Below are 14,228 nucleotides of genomic sequence, written 5' to 3'. Positions count from 1 at the left end.
GGAAGTAAAAGATCTGTATTCAGAAAACTACAGGACATTACAAAATGAGATAAAGAAACAAACACATGAAAGAATATACCATATTCATGGATTGGAAGAATTAACCATCATTAAAATGTCCATACTACCTGAAGCAATCTATAGATTCAGTGCAATCCCTATTAAAATACTAATGGCATATTTCACAGATTTAGAACAAATACTCCAAAAATTTATATAGATCTGAAAAAGATCCCAAATAGCTGCAGCAATCTTGAGAAAGAAGAATAAAGTTGGAGGGATCATAATACTGAATATCAAGCTATACTACAAAGCCATTGCAATCAAAACAGCCTGGTACTGGCACAAGAACAGGCACATAGATCAATGGAACAGAACAGAGAATGCAGAAATCAACCAATGCCAATATTGTCAATTAATATTTGACAATGGAGGCAAGAGCATATAATGGAGTAAAGACAGTCTATTCAATAAATGATGTTGGGAAAATTGGACAGGTACATGCAAAAAAAATGAAACTAGATCACCAACTTACACCATATACAAGAATAAACTCAAAGTGGATAAAAGACGTAAGTATAAGTCATGAAACCATAAAAATCCTAGAATAAAACGTAGGCAGCAAAAATTTCAGACATCTAACACAGCACAACTTTCACCAAGGAAGGTTGTTTTCTAAAACCTAATTAAATACAGAGAAACTCACAGGGTATCAAAACCTAGAAGGTTACTCATTAGATGCCTCTCTCATTAAATACAACCACTACAAAAATAGTTTAAAAATTAAAATGTTATGCCCTAGCCATATAGCTCAGTTGACTAGAACATTGTCCTGATACACCAAGGTTTCACGTTCAATCACCGGTCAGGACACATACAAGGAACAACCAATGAATGCATAAATAAGTGGACAAGCCTGGTCCACGTGGCTCAGTGGTTGAGCATCGACCTACGATCCAGGAGATCAGGGTTCAATTCCCTGTCAGGGCACATGCCTGGGTTGAAGGTTCGATTCCCAGAAGGGAGCATGCAGGAGGCAGCTGATCAATGTCTCTCTCTCATCATTGATGTTTCTATCTCTCTCACCTTCTCCCTTCCTTTCTCTGAAATCAATAAAGACATATTTAAAACAATAAAAATAAAAATAAAGTAAATAAATCTGACAGGAAAACCTTTTTTAAAAAAATAAGTGTCTCTTATTTTGTTTCCATCTAATAATAACTGACACTGACAACAAATCAGTATCTCTCTGTCTCCTTTCCTCTCTAAAAATCAATGAATAAAAAAAATAATTACACTGTCACATTAGAAAATATTCATTTAATACAAAACAAAGCATTAAAGGGGGACTAGAGAAACAAACCAAAAAAAGTGATGAATTGTCCTGCCTGGGTAGCTCAGTTGGTTAGAGTGTCATCTCAATACACCAAGGTTGTGGGTTTGATCTGCAGTCAAGGCATATACAAGAATCAACCAATGAATGCATAAATAAGTGGAAAAAACAAATTGATGTTTCTCTCTCTCTCTTCCTCTCTTTCTCTCTCAAATCAATCAATAAAACATTTTTTTTAAAGTGATAAATCATAGAAAAAAAACTAAAACTAAAATGGCAGAGATAATCCAACCACATAAATGATATCAATAAATGAGAATAGATTAACCAATCTGATCAAAAGGCAGTTATTATTAGATGGATACAAAACAAGATACAAAACTTATAAAGAACTCATACTACTCAACACCATAATACAAAGAATCCAATTTAAAAATGGGCATAAATAAATAAATAAATAAATAAAATAAAAATAAAATAAAATAAAATAAATAAATATAAAATAAAATAAAATAATAAATAATAAAATAAAATAATAAATAATAAAATAAAATAAAATAAAATATAAAATAAAATAAAATAAAATAAAATAAATAAAATAAAATAAAATAAAATAAAATAAAATAAAATAAAATAAAATAAAATAAAATAAAATAAAATAAAATAAAATAAAATAAAAAATGGGCAGAGGACCTGAGTAGACACTTCTCCAAAGAGGATATACAGATCACCAGTAGACATGTGAAAAGATACTCAATGTCACTAATTGTCAGAGAAATGCAAATTAAAATTACAATGAGTTATCACCTAACACCTGTCAGAATGGCTACCATTAACAAATCATCAAATGGCAAGTGCTGGTGAGGATGTGGAGAAAAGGGAACCCTAGTATACTGCTGGTGGGAATGCTGATTGGTACAACCACTATAGAAAACAGTGTAGAGTTTCCTCAGAAAATAGAACTGCCATTTGACCCTGTGATCCCACTTCTAGGAATATATCCTAAGAAACCCAAAACACCAGTTATAAAGAATCTATGCACCCCTATGTTCATAGCAGCGCAATTCACAATAGCTAAGATCTGGAAACAGCCCAAGTGCCCATCAGTAGATGAGTGGATAAAAAAAGCTCTGGTTCATTTACACCATGGAATATTATGCAGCTGTAAAAAAAAAAAAAAAAAGGATCTCTTATCCTTTGGGACAGCATGGATGGACTTGGAGGGTATTATGCTAACTGAAATAAGCCAACCAGAGAAAGACAAATATCACATGATCTCACTTATTTGTGGAATCTAATGAACAAAATAAACTGATGAACAACTAAACAAATTTATATAGAACCATGGAGCAGTCAGACAAATTTCAGAGGGAAGGTGGTGGTGGGGGGGGAGAGATTAATCAAATAACTTAAATACATATATGCATGACCTATGGACACAGACAATAGTTTGGAGAAGGCCGGGGGGGGGGGGCAGAGGTGGATGCCGGGTGGAGGGGATCAATGGGGGGGAAATGGGGGACATCTGTAACACTTTCAACAATAAAGATAATTTTTTTAAAGTCAGGGTACATATATACAATGGAATATCACTCAACTGTAAAAAAAGAATGAAATCTTACCTTTTGTGACAGCATGGATGGACCTAGAGGGCACTATGTTCAGTGAAGTAAGTCAGTCAGAAAAAGACAAATACCATATGATTTCACTTATATGTGAAATCTAAAGAACAAAATAAATAAACAAAATTGAAACAGACTCATAGATACAGAGAGAACTGGTGGTTGCCAGAGGGGAGTGGGGGTTGGGGGACTGGGTGAAAGAGGTGAAGGGACTAAGAAGCACAAATTGATAGTTACAAGATAATCATGGGGAAGTAAAGCATAGGAAATACAGTCAATAATATTGTAATAATTATGTATGGTGCCAGTAGGGTACTGGAAATATTGAGGGGAACACTTTGTAAAGTATATGATAGTCTAACCACTAAGCTGAACTCAATACAAAATAAAATTAAAAGAAAAAGACCCCACAAGATCCAACTATATGTTATCTACAGGAGAAACACTTTATTTTTTTCAACAATATATTTGTTTAATTTTTAAATTTTATTTTTCAATTATAGTTTACATTCAATATCATTCTGAATTAGTTTCAGGTGTACAGCATAGTGATTAGACAATCATATACTTTACAAAGCAGTCCCCCTGATAATTCAAGTACCCACCTTGCACCATACATAGTTATTATGATATTAACTATATGCCTTATGCTGAACTTTACATTCCTGGGACTATTTTGTGACTACCAATTTGTAGTGCTTAATCCCTTCACCTTTTTCACCCCCATCTCCCCAACCCTCCTTCCCTCTAACAACCATCAGTCTATTCTACAGGAGAAACACTTCATATCAAAGATACAAATAGGTTGAAAGTAAAAGGATAGAAAAATACATAGCATTCAAACAGCAACCATAAGAAAGCTGGAATGACTAAAATAGCATAAGACAAAATAGACTAAAAATAAAATGTTACTGGAGATAAAGAAAAATATTTTATAATGATAAAACCATCAGAAATATATAACAATTATAAGATATATGCACCAAACAACAGAACCCCAAAATACATGAAGCAAAAATTAACAGAATTAAAGGCAGAAATAGACAATTCAACAATAAAGTTGGAGACTTTAATATTCCACTTTCACCCAGCCAGGAGTGGCTCAGCAGTTGAGCGTCGACCTAGGATCCAAGCGATCAGGGTTCGATTCCCTGTCAGGGCACATGCCCGGGTTGTGGGATAGGCAGCCGATCAATGACTCTCTCATCATTGATGTTTCTATCGCTCTCTCCCTCTCCTTTCCTCTCTCTGAAATCAATAAAGATATATATATATATTTTTAAATTCCACTTTCAATAATGGATAGAACAACAGGACAGAAGATCAACAAGGAAATAGACTTAAACAACATTATATACAAGCTCAGCCTAACAGACACCTTCAGAACACCACATCAAAAAACAGAAGAATATATATTTCACTGAAGTGCACATGGAACATTCTCCAGGATAAACCATATGCTAGGCCTCAGTAAATTTTAAATTACTGAAATTGTGCAAACTATGTTCTCCAATAATAATGTAGTAAAATTAAAAATTAATAACAAACAAATTGGGAAATTTAACAAATATATGGAAATTATACAATGCACTCCTGGAAAATCCAGGGTTTAAAGAAGAAATCACAAAGGAAATTATAAAATACTATGAGAAAAAATATGCAAACACAACATACCAAAACTTATATGATGCCACTAATGCAATGTTCACAAGGAAATATATAGAAATAAATGTCTATATTAAAAAAGGAAAGATCTCAAATCAGCAACCTAACCTTCCACTTGAAGACACAGGAAAACAAAGAGCAAACTAAACCCAAAGTAAACAGAATGAAGGAAATAATAAGTATTAAAATGCAACCTAATAAATAGAAACTACAGAAACAGGAGAGAAAATCATAGAAACCAAAAGTTGATTCTTTGAAAAGATAATAAAACTGCGCAAAAGTTTAGCTAGATGGATGAGGAAAAGAGGAAGAAAAATGCAAATTAGTAAAATCAGGAATTAAAGTGGGAACACCACTACTCATATTAGAAATATTTTAAAAATTATTAGGAAATACTATAAACAACTATATGTCAACAAATTAAATAAACTTGATGAAATGGACAAATTACTAAAAAGATACAAAGTAACTAAAATTACTCAAGAAGTAGAAAATCTAAAGAGATCTAAATAAATAAAAAGATTGAAATGATAATCAAAACACTGCCCACAAAGAAAAGCCCAAACAGAGATGGCTTCACTAGTGAATTCTACCAAACAGTTGAGGAAGAGTTAAAACCAATTCTTCCAAAAAAATAGAAAAGGGGGTAACATTTCCCAACACATTCTATGAGGTCACTATTATCCTGATACCAAAACAAAAGACATCACTAGAAAATTACAGACCAGAGTCTCTTATGACTATATAAATATACAAAAAAACTTTAATAACAAACAAAAAAATCCACACTTGCAACATGAATCCAGCAATATATAAAACGGATTATAAGCATGGCCAAGTAGGATTTATCCCAAGAACGCAAGGTTGGTTTAACATCCAAAAGTCAATTAGTGTAAAACACCATATCAATAGAATAAAGGATAAAAATACCATGATAATCTCAACAGACATAGAAAACTGACAAAGTTCAAAACCCCTTCATGATAAAAACATTAAATAAAGTAGAAATAAAGGGAACTCCCTCAACCTGGTAAAGGGCATGTATGGAAAAACCCACAACAAACATAATATTTAATAGTGAAAGACTGAGCGGGGAGGGGGAGACTGGATGAAAGAAGGTGAAGGAATTAGCCAAAGAACATATGTGCATAAACAGACAGACAACAGTGTGGTGATGGCCAGAGGGAAGGGGGGATGAAGGCTGGGTGGAGGTGGGCAAAGGGAAGGGAGGGGAATGGGGACATCTGTAATAGTGTCAACAATAAAAATAAAGTTGAAAAAAATAGTGAGAGACTGTTTTTCCCTAAGTTCAGAATGAAAACATGCATGTCTACACTTGTCACTTTTATTTGACATTGTACTGGTGGGTCTAGCGAGGGCAATTAGGCAAGAAAAAGAAATGAGAGTCTTCCAGACTGGGGGAAAAAAGAAGTAAAATTATCTCTATTTGTGGATGACATAGTTTTGCATATACAAAATCCTACAAAATCCACTAAAAACCATTAGACCTAATAAATGAATTCAGCAGGGCTGCAGTGTATGAGATAAATACACAAAAATCAATGGTATTTCTATACGCTTGCAAAAAACAATCCAAAAATGAAATTAACAATTTCATTTATGATAGCATTAAAAAGAAAAGAATTATTTAAAAATTTATCAAAATATAAGAGTTATACTCTGGAAACAATAAACATTGTTATAAGAATTTGAATAAGACCTACATAAATGGAAAGGCATCCCATTTTATGGATTAGACATAATATTGTTGAAAATGTCAAATGCTTCCCAAACTGATCTATAGATTCAATGCAATCTCCATCAAAATTCCAGCTTGTTTCTTTGAAGAAATTTATAAGCTGAACATAAAACTCTTATGGAAATTCAAGGGACCCAAAATAGCCAAAACAATCTTGAAAATCCAAGGACAAAGCTTGAGGAAATCACATTTCCTAATTTCAAAACTTACTACCACACTACAGTAATCAAGACAGTGTTGCTCTGGCTTTCTGCCAGTGGACACTGTCAAGTAAGCATCATTAAAGTCTCCCCTCCCACAGTCGTCATATCTAAGTCAGAGTCTCCCAAAGAGCCTGAACAGCTGTGGAAGCTCTTTGTTGGAGGTTTGAGCTTTGAAACAACTGATGAGAATCTGAGGAGCCACGTTGAGCAACGGGGAAGCTCACAGACTGTGGTGATGAGAAATCCAAACACCACGTGCTCCAGAGACTTTGGGTCTGTCACGATGCCACTGTGGAGAATGTGGATGCAGCCATGAATGCAGGGCCACACAAGGTGGATGGAAGAGTTGTGGAACCAGAGAGGGCTGTCTCAAGACAAGATTCTCAAAGACCGGGTGCACATTTAACTGTGAAAAAGACTTTTGTCAGTGGTATTGAAGAAGACACTGAGGAACATCACCTAAGAGTTTATTTTGAACAGTATCAGAAAATTGAAGTGATTGAAATCCTGACTAACCAAGACAATGGCAAAAAGAGAGGCTTTGCTTCTGAAACCTTTGATGACCATGACTTTGTAGACAAGATTGTCATTCAGAAATACCATATTGTGAATGGCCACAACTGTGAAGTAAGGAACACCCTATCTAAGAAAGAGATGCCTACTGCTTCATCCAGCCAAAGAGGCTGAAGAAGTTCTGGAAACTTCACAGGTAGTCATGGAGGCGGTTTTGGTGGGAATGTCAACTTTGCTCATGGAGGAAACTTCAGTGGTTGAGGTGGCTTTGGTGGCAGCTGTGGTGGTGGTGGATATGGTGGCAGTGGGGATGGCTATAATGGATTTGGTAATGATGGTGGTTATGGAGGAGCCCATTCTGGCTACTCTAGAGGAAGCAGAGGCTATGGAAGTGGTGGGCAAGGTTATGGGAACCATGGCAGTGGCTATTGTGGGAGTGGTAGCTATGACACAGCTATAACAGCTTTGGTGGTGATAGTGGAAGCAATTTTGGAGGTAGCAGAAACTACAATTATTTTGGCAAATACAACAATCAATCTTCAAATTTTGGACCCATGAAAACAGGAAACTTTGGAGACAGAAGCTCTGGCCCCTATGATGGTAGAGGCCAATACTTTGCCAAACCATAAGACCAAGCAGCGGTAGCTATGGCAGTGGCAGAAGGTTCTCCTTACTGCCAGGAAACAAAGCTTAGCAGGAGAGAAGAGCCAAAAAAATGACAAGGAAGCTACGAGTTACACCAGATTTATGAACTCAGCCAAGCACAAGTGGTGGCAGGGCCTAGCTGCTACCAAGAAGACATATTTTAAATAATATTCATGTTTATGGACAAAACATTTAAGGACTGTATTTATGACTATTTTTATAACAGGTTATTTTAATTTCTATTCTGTGAAAAGTGTAAAGCATTCCAACAAAGGGTTTTAATATATATATATATTGCACGCATGTTGTTGATTGCTAAATAGAATAGTCTAATCATGACTCTGAATATATGTGTCTTTTAAAAATGTGCTGTGTACAGTTAGTCTGCTCTGAAGCCATCTCGGTAAATTACTCCCACAGTGTGAAGTTAGAATTTCTTCAGGGTGATATCAGGTTCCATTTGAAATTTGTTTACAACCTGCTTGGGCATAGAAGCCATTGTCTTCAGAAACCTTGGTGTAGTTGAATTGACCGTTACTGTATCGTGACCTGGAGTTCACCATTAAAAGGGTCACCCAAGCAGAGTTGTGGAGTTTATTTGGTTACTAATGATTGTTGGCACATCCTATGCAATATATCTAAAATGGATTATGGTAACATAAAATTATAGATGGGAATGAAGCTTGTATATCAGTCATTATCATGTGTATTCAATAGACAATGTAATACCCTCTTGGGGGAAAAAAAGACAGTGTTGTTCTAGAATAAGGAGAGACATAAAGATCAACAGAATATAATTGAGAGTCCAGAAATAAACCCATTGTGGTTTGTGTGGTATGTGTGGTCAACTGATTTTTGAAAAGGGTGCCAAATACTTTCAATAGGGAAAACTTGTCTTTTCAACAAATGTCACTGGGAACACTATATAGTCAGCCACATGCAGAAGATAAAGTTAGACCCTTCCCTTACATTATATACAAAAATTAACTCAAAATAGATTAAAGACCTAAATGTAACATAAGTGTAAATCTTCATTACCTTGGATTGGGTAATGGATTCTTAGGTATGACACAGAAACACAAATAACTACATAAAAAATAGATACATTGGACTTAACCAAAATTTAAAACTAGTTCTTCAGCCCTGGCCAGTTTGGCTCAGTGGTTAGAACGTCAGCCCTCAGACTAAAGGGTTCTAGGTTCAATTCCAGCCAAGGGCATGCACCTCGGCTGCAGGATCAATCCACAGCCGGCCCATGCAGGAAAAAATATCCTCGGGTGAAGATTAAAAATAAGAATAATAAAATAAAATAATTTTAAAAATAAAACTTTAGTGTTTCAAAAGGCATATCAAGAAAGTGAAAAGACTTTCCTTCTACATCAATTAAAGGATCCTTGTAAGACAGTCCATATCAGATCCCAGGGGAATAAAAAAAATCAGATCCCCAAACATACGCGGGGGCTGGAGAGCTTAGACAAGGAGGATAAAGAGGTCATAGTTGTAAAATGCATCTAAATTTTCTTACAATTTTGAAGTCCAAGACATGTAGGATTATAAAGAATATCTCTCCAAATGCAATCAGCTTATCTAACTTTATTCTTTGTTTTGAAGGTAATCTCATATATCCAATTTTTTTTCTTAATTTTATTTTTGTTTAAAATATTACAGATGTCCCTTTTTCTCCCCAATGACCCATTCTACTCCATCCCATCCCCCTCCCCAGTCCCTCTCCCCACCATTGTCCATGTCCTTGGATTGTGCACATATGCATATAAGTTCTTTGGTTACTCTCTCCCCCTCCACCCACCCGCCCTCCTCCATCCCTCTGACATTCATCAGTCTGATCTATACTTCCATGTCATTGAATCTATTCTGTTCATCAGTTTATTAAGTTCTTTAGATTCCACATATAAGTGAGATCATGTGATGTTTGTCTTTATCTGCCTGGCTTATTTCACTTAGCATAATTTTCTCCAGGTCCATCCATACTGTCCCAAAGGGTACAAGATCCTTTTTCTTTACAGCTGCGTAGTATTCCATGGTGTAAATGTCCCACAGCTTTTTTATCCACTCATCTACTGATGGGCACTTGAGCTGTTTCCAGATCTTAGCTACCATAAATTGCACTGCTATGAACATAGGGGTGCATATATTCTTTCTGATTAGTGTTTCAGGATTCTTAGGATATATTCCTAGAAGTGGGATCATTGGGTCAAAAGGCAGCTCCATTTTTAATTTTTTGAGGAACCTCGAAATTGTTTTCCATAGTGGTTGCACCAGTCTGCATTCCCACCAGCAGTTTACCAGGGTTCCCCTTTCTCCACATCCTCTCCAGCACATGTCGTTTGTTGATTTGTTGGTGGTGGCCATTCTGACAGGTGTGAGGTGATATCTCATTGTGGTTTTAATTTGCATCTCTGATGATTAGCGATGTTGAGCATTTTCTCATGTGTCTCTTGGCCATCTGTATGTCCTCTTTGGAGAAGTGTCTATTCAGGTCCTTTGCCCATTTCTTAATTGTGTTGTCTTCCTCTTGCTGAGTAGTATAAGTTCTTTGTAAACTTTGGAGATTAACCCCTTATCAGATACATCTTTCATATATCCAAATTTTAGAATGCTCAGAGAGAATGTAAAACATATCTGAGACACTACTTATAAGAATAACTGCTTAGGGAAAGCTGATGCACAGGTACCTGGTACACAGTGGGGCAATGGGTCAAATGCAGTTTGTAGTTGTGTGTTTTCTTTATGTCAAAGATCCCCCAAGTGATCCCTACACCCACCCCTTTCTACTCTTAAAATTCATGCATCTATAACATCACTGCCTAGAACAGGTCAATAGTGAGGCTCTGATCAAAAAAAGATGCAAAAACAAAGAACAAACACATTGGGCCCCTTTGGATCATGAGATACACAAAACACCTCAATGACCTACCCCTCCCACCAGGGTGGGCTACCGTGCAGAGGCCAGTGCAGCCAGTGCAGCCCAGCTGCTCTCCTGACTGTCACACCACTGTTGTCTTAACTGTCAGTAACAAAAAAAATAAGGCACATGGTGCAGCACGAGGGTCAGCTGGAAGGTGGGCACCAGGATGCAGTAGAGGGACAGCTGGCCCATGCTGTGGCACCTCTTGCCCTGTTCTACATAAATGGCCAGCAGCGCCCCCCGCAGGCTGCACGGCTCACTGTAGGCCAGGCACAATAGTACTTTGCCCACCTGGCTCACCAGCTGGCCAGGCAACAGCAGGTGCTGGGGCCCCATGAGCCCAGTCGTGCCTGGGCCAGGCACTCCTGCAGCAGCTGCATCAGACTGGCACATAGGTGCTCGTCCTCAGGGACTCTAAGGAGCTCAAAGTCGGGCAGGGGCACCCCATCCAGGTATGTTGCATCTTCCTCCAGCCCAAAGCCACTGTTGCTGCTGTCCAGAGACTCGCATTCTGAGCTCTCCAGGCACACGCAGCAGCAGAGCACCTCTTTTCTGGCCGCCAACCCTAGGCTGAGCGCAGTGTCTGATTTGGGGTGGGAGTTCAGGACAAGGATAAACACAGAGGAGGAGGACGACAAGAAGCAATCCCAAAGGCCAGGCATAGTGAGGACCAATGCTAGGATGTTTACAGATGAGCTCAGCTCAGGGTGCAGTAGGGCAGAGGACGCAACTGGTGAGGTCAGCAGGAACTGCTACAGCTATCCTGTAAGATCCAAGGAGTCTTCCAGTAACTTGCCAGTGGGCCAAGTGGGCTGATCAAAGTGGCCCACAAACCGATGCAGGTCTGGGATTGCTGGTAGGGAAGTAGAATGTTACAGCCATTTTGGAAGACAGTCTTCAATTTGTAATGATGTATTGTCTGTGAAGTGCCATAAAAGAAGGTGTGCATGAAGGAAGGCACAGGGATTGGGCCGTGCTCTGGGTTCCAAAGGCACACATAAGAGCCCACACTTATTTTTTAATATTTCAGATATATTTTTTCATTGTTGACACTATTACAGATGTTCCTCATTTTCCCCACCCTTTTCCCCCCTCTACCTAGCCCCTGCCCCCCTCACTTTCACCACATTGTTGTCTGTGTCCATGGGTTATGCATATATGCATATAAGTTCTTTGTTTAATCTCTTCCAGTCCTTTCCCACCCCCCTCCCCTTTGAGATCTGTCAGTCTGTTCCACAAATCCATACATCTGGTCTTATTTTGCTCGTCAGTTTACTTAGTTCATTAGATTCCACATATAAGTGAGATCGTATGCTTTTGTCTTTGTTTCTTCAAATTTGTTGTTTATCAAGATCTGAGCCACACTTATAAAAAGACAATTCAGTGGGGGAACTATTTTTAAAGAACAAAAATTTAGCCCAAGCCAGTTTTGCTCAGTGGTTAGAGCATTGGCCTATGGACTGAAGGGTCCTGGGTTTGATTCCAGCCAAGGGCACGTACCTCAGTTGCAGGCTCGATCCCCGACACATGCAGGAGGCAACCAATCTATGTGTCTCTCTCACATTAATGTTTCTCTCTTTCTCTCTCTCTCTCTGAAAAAGCATTGGGAAAAATATCCCCAGGTGAGGATTAAAATAATAATAAAAAAATAAAGCACAAAAATTTCCTTGAGGAGAATTCAAAGGATTAGCTATTTAGACAATCTACGTTTTATTTTCCCTGCTGTAAAGAGTCAACCCTCCACATTCTAAATTAAATTAGTGGCCACAACATGTGTCCAGAATCTAGGCTCCCTAACCCAAGGACCTTAATGACTGTTATGTGACAGAACCTAAAGTATACCACAAGCAGATACCTCCACAAGAATCAGTACCAGGGTAGAAAAACCTGAACTGTAATTGATGACATGCTAGGCTCAGAGTGGACAAGTCTGAGAGATTAAAAATCCTGGGAGACACAGTCATGGGGGACCCCCACAGTTTTGTTACTTTTACCTCCAGGTTCTTACACGGAAGACTGATGAAAAATGTCCTCAGGATTCCAGTAGGAAGAGGGAAAAGTAATCATTTTGAAGTATGTCAGACCATTCTGTTCTACCTAACAAGACATGCCCCCAAGAGAAACTATTTTACCAGAGCCTAACCTATTGAGGTTTTATCAGAGCCTAACCAACCTGGGGGAAGGAAAATACCCAACTCCTACCCCTTCTAGCCACCCTGAACCAACTAAGGGGGGAGAAAAAACTGAGAGACAGTTATGAAGTTCAAAGCCTAGGGTCACAGACTCACTAAACTGAGACCTAATCATAGGACTATAAAAGGCTTCTCCTGCCCTAGCCGGTTTGGCTCAGTGGTTAGAGTGTCAGCCTCTGGACTGAAGGGTCCCAGGGTTCAGTTCTGACCAAGGGCATGTACCTCGGTTGCAGGCTCAATCCCAGGTCAGGGTGAGTGTGGGAGGTAACCAATTGATGTGTCTGTCTCACATCAATGTTTCTCTCTCCTCGCTCTCGCTCTCTCTCTCTCCCCCTCCCCCTCTGAAAAGCAATGGAAAAAGTATCTTCAGGTGAGGATCAAAAAAAAATTCTTTTAAAAAAAGGCTTGGTTTGTGCCACACCTTACCAGTACAGTACTATAGGCCAATTTATCAAAGTTCCTTTTACCTAGTACATCATACTGGCTTACAACAAAAAAATACAAGGCATACTAAAAAGCAAAAAATACATTTTGAAGAGATAAAGCAAACATCAGAACCAGACCCAAATATGCCAGATTATCAAACAACTATGATTAATATGCTAGGGGCGCTAATGGAAAAAGTAGATAACATGCAAGAACAGATGAGTAATTTAAACAGAAAGATAGAGATTCTAAGAAAGAATCAAAAAGAATTGCTAGAGATAAAAAATACTAACAAATTAAGAATGTTCTTGCCCAGCCATGTGTGGCTCAGCAGTTGAGTGTCGTCCTAAGATCCAGGCGATTGGGGTTCGATTTCCAGTCAGGGCACATGCCCAGGTTGCGGGCTCCATCTGCAGTTGGAGGCATGCAGGAGGCAGCCGATCAATGACTTGCTCATCATTGATGTTTCTATCTCTCTCTCCCTCTCCCTTCCTCTCTCTGAAATCAATAAAGATATATTTTTTTAAAAAAAGAATGTTCTTGACAGGCTCATTAGTGGACTGCACATGGCTGAGGAAAGAATCTGTATGCTTGAGGACATATCAATAGATACTTCCAAAAATGAAAAGCAAAGTGGAAAAGACCTACAAAGCAAACCAGAATAGAATATGAAGAACTGTGGGTCAAGCAAAAAAAAAAAAAAAAAGTGTAATAAGCATAATGGGAATATCAGAAGGAGAAGAAAAAGGAACAGAAGAAATTGTTCTTACTTTTAATTGAACTAATAGATAACAATTTGCTCAAGATAATAATAGCAACAATGTATTCAATTATGTATGCTTGTGTGTGTGTATGTATGTGAAATGAATGACAGAAGGGAGGAATTAGGACTATTTTGTTATTATAAGGAACTCATGCTGCCTGCAAAGCAGTATAATTTTATT

The 14,228-nt window shown here is 37.9% G+C and overlaps 2 pseudogenes across 2 annotated transcripts; one reads left to right on the top strand and one right to left on the bottom strand.

Annotated features, from left to right (window-relative positions):
- The first annotated feature begins 6,802 nt into the window (after positions 1–6,802).
- LOC308551146 (heterogeneous nuclear ribonucleoprotein A1-like) lies at positions 6,803–7,724 on the top strand (annotated as a pseudogene). The gene is made up of 2 exons: positions 6,803–7,432; positions 7,574–7,724. The product of its transcript is annotated as a heterogeneous nuclear ribonucleoprotein A1-like (transcript).
- A 3,044-nt stretch (positions 7,725–10,768) lies between these two features.
- LOC308550976 (DNA damage-inducible transcript 4 protein pseudogene) lies at positions 10,769–11,328 on the bottom strand (annotated as a pseudogene). The gene has a single exon. The product of its transcript is annotated as a DNA damage-inducible transcript 4 protein pseudogene (transcript).
- Positions 11,329–14,228: the final 2,900 nt, after the last annotated feature.

This window comes from Miniopterus schreibersii (assembly GCF_964146895.1).
Source record: "Miniopterus schreibersii genome assembly, chromosome: X".
In the NCBI taxonomy this organism is placed as follows: Eukaryota; Metazoa; Chordata; class Mammalia; order Chiroptera; family Miniopteridae; genus Miniopterus; species Miniopterus schreibersii.
Note: the sequence above shows the minus strand (reverse complement) of the source record. Positions and strands in the feature narration are given on the sequence as shown.